General features: G+C 32.0%; 1 protein-coding gene across 4 annotated transcripts in view; it reads left to right on the top strand.

Annotated features, from left to right (window-relative positions):
- Positions 1-3,563, top strand: part of LOC106868485 (enhancer of mRNA-decapping protein 4) — a 54,946-nt gene that overhangs the window by 2,381 nt on the left and 49,002 nt on the right. The gene's annotated exons all lie outside the window — the stretch shown is intronic.

Genomic DNA, 3,563 nt, shown 5'->3' with positions numbered 1-3,563 from the left:
TATATATATATATATATATATATATATATATATATGTGCATAGTTTCAAAGTATCTACATTATTAATTACCTACAGAATTTTTGGTAGTTATGTTGAATTCATTTGGTGAGTTAAGTTGTGTTAAATAGCATCTTGTCAATACAAAGGTACCAAAACTGCAACCCTAACATAAAAGAATTTTTGAGGATTTGAAATTATTTTTGAACTTAGTGAAAATTTCATTTAGTTTTGTTGAATTTGAATTTCGTAAGTGTTTTCCTCATAAAAATCTAATTTTGGTTTAAATGTTTCTACTCATAATGTTTATAACTAAGTTTTATTGATAATTTTCTAAATTGAAAATGAAAATAGCCTGACTGATATAAATAAATGATTATTGTAATTTTATCCACCATCAGTGTACTAATAACTACAAATGTAAAATAATACATGTTTGGATGGTACCATCTTTAACAGAAATCCGCATTTAACTACGTAGTGGTTTGTAAACAGATTACCTTTTAAACATTTTTGATGTTATAAAATTATTTTACATAAACATATGTAGAAAGTAAAATAAAAATGTGAACTAGCGTTTTTATGAAAATACTGTCTTGATTTCAGCATTAAACTTTAAGTAGGCAGAAAATGTTATGTATAGGGGTAACTGGTGGTTAATTTTGTTGGTGTTCTTTGGCAAGGGATTGGCTACGATTTGAGAGAACTGGCATCTTATAGGCATTGGACATTTCTGAGCTGGTGATGGTTGATATCTTCCTGTAGGTATTGAAGACATTGATCTTAGCTTGTGTTGCTGCCTGCAGCATGTTCTTGTGTGAACTTTGAAGTATTTGCAGATAGTTTTTTTTCACCTTTTTAGCCATCCATGATGATTCAGAGGAAAGACACAGGTGTATCATAAGGTTCAGGAAGCTGTAAATGTATTACTTTGATTATGCAGTGGTCATCTAATCTGAAGATTTAGAGGTGAAAAATAGACCAAGTGTAGTGGTTTAAGTTATTGGTGACTGAAGATGCCAAAATGATATTGACAGTTCAATAAAGGAAACTATTTGATCTCTTTGTATCTGTATTAGAGGTGAATGGAATCAAAGAGAGTTACATTAAAACCACATTTGATGACTTAAGAGAGAAAGGTGACTTAAGTTAGATATATTCAAAGCAGGATACAAATTAGTTGTACAATTGCAGATGGTTCCTGAAGTTTTGACGGTGTTGAATACAGCAAATGAATTTTTTTTGATAGCCATGTTAGTGGAGTGAATTTAGAATACAGTATAACCTAGGCAACTGAGATGGGTTATGGCTAGCAGATGAAAGATTTGTATATTGGAAAGGAGTATTTATTGTTTAGTTGCAGGTAAGATCAATGTTGGACTGAAGTTTATGGGTATTTGTGTAGCAGTAAATTGTTCAGATTTTTTTGTATTGAAATGTTATGGTTTATTTTGGAATATATAGAAAGAAGAGAAATCCTATCTTATCCTAAGTGTTGTGCTGACCAAAATTTTTAGCCATTAATAATATTGTCATTCTCAATTGGTACTTTGTAAGCAGTAGATGCACTGAATTACTGATGAGTATTTTGTTAGCTTGCCTTTAGCTCATATTCTCCCAAGTGTATCTTCAGATCACTGCATAGAAATGGAAGATGTCAGTGGAATCTCTTGCAGTCTTAAATTTTACAGTTCGTGTTTTTGGTGTAGTTCAAATGTCCTTTTAATCTCATATACATTGTTGTCATTAGGAAGGGCATCCAGTTGTAGAAACCATGCCAAAATAGAAATGGAGCCTGGGCAACTCTTTAGCTGCTCAGCTCCTATCAACCTGTCCAACCTGTGCATGCATGGAAAACTGATGATGATGGTGGTGTGTGTGTGTGTGTATATATATAATTGTTTGTTTTTATGTTTAGTTATAATAACATTTCATTAATCTGATGGGTCACTCTATACTTCTGTAGAGTACAAATTTATTATATATATATATATATATATATATATATATATATATATATAAATATATATATATATATTAGCTGACGTACCCGGTAATTCCCAGGAAAGCGGGGCTTATCCCTTGGTTCCGTTCTCATAATTGTTTTGCTAATCCAATAACAACAATACAAAGTATATAGCCCTTAAAACAGTTTTTGTGCATTTACAGTGAATACTGAACTGTTTTACACAGTATCTTGTTTTTAGGAATTCCCAGTGAGTTATGAATACCCAAATTGTGAAGTCAGTTATATAATAACATGAAATTAGTTACCTGATAGTAAGAATTCAAATAAAGTAACCTCGAAAAGGGCTTTAAAGATTTCCCAGAGTATATAGAACATAGGAGGAACTACTAATAAGGTATGTATACTAAAATTGTGAAGCATGTTATGTAATAACAGGCTAATCAGATATGAGATAATAATTCAAAGTAAATAACTCTGAAAAGGGCTTTTGTGTGTTCCCAGAAAATATTACCCTCAGGGGCGCTAGTGTTGGTATAGTTGTGAATAAGTCACTAATCGAAATAAGTGGATCTATTGTTTAGGAAAATACTATTTACTTGTTGTAAATTGTGAAAATAACTCTAACAGTTCAAATATTAAGAAATAAGCATTCTCAATTTGATTTATACCAAATAATTTAGGGAAATGAATGGGTTATTTCTCTTGGCTATATATAAGGATCTCTTCCAGGGGCGAATGAGATATTTCCCTTGGTTTTTAAAATAAAATATATTAGTTGTATATAAGGATCCCTTCCAGGTGCCCTATTATCGATTTTGTTTCAACAATCTTGAGTATGCCATGAGGTTTCCAGACATGAGTTCTACTCACATGTCAAGTTTCATCAAAATCGATAAAACGATGTAGGAGGAGTTAGCTAGCAATTCCACAAACACACCCACAGACAGAATTTCCCACACTGAAATTTATAGAAAAACAAATACGGAGGTAGGTGTATGAACACTATTATAATTCCACTAGTAACCTTTTGTGAAGTTGTATTCATTTGTTTGAATGCATACTGTTAAATAGCACAACCACTTTTTTTAAAAAGCTATATGGACGTTGTTTATTGTGATGTTCACATCATCATCATCATCATATGTCAATTTTCCATGCTGGCATGGGTTGGAAAGTTTATCATGGTCTGAGTTGGTTCTTATTTGGAGTTTCAGCCCTCTTAGCGATGGTTAGGGTACTGTTTCATTTGTGCATTTTATTTTGGCATGCTTACTACGATACTGGATGTATTTCTTTGTGGCACCATTACAGTGAAGTTGTCTTGCATCCTGCTAGATAGAAGAGGTTCTTCACTGTTCTACATTCTCACCATTTGTTCTGGGTAACATGGTTATTGAAATAAATAGAAGGGAGGACAATTGCAGAAATGTTAATATGCTTTTAGCGTAATGAAATTTTAATTACAAAGAGATATAAATGATAGTGTGGCTGTTTATATGCAGCATGTTGTAGCCTTTGTTTTCCTTGCTTGTGCACAAGGGTAGGACTTGGGTTAGTCACTTGTGTTCAGTATATACATATATATATATATTATAT

The sequence above is a fragment of the Octopus bimaculoides genome, chromosome 1 (genome assembly GCF_001194135.2).
Source record: "Octopus bimaculoides isolate UCB-OBI-ISO-001 chromosome 1, ASM119413v2, whole genome shotgun sequence".
Classification (NCBI taxonomy): domain Eukaryota; kingdom Metazoa; phylum Mollusca; class Cephalopoda; order Octopoda; family Octopodidae; genus Octopus; species Octopus bimaculoides.
The sequence above is the reverse complement of the archived record's forward strand: the minus strand, read 5'-3'. Positions and strand labels throughout refer to the sequence as shown.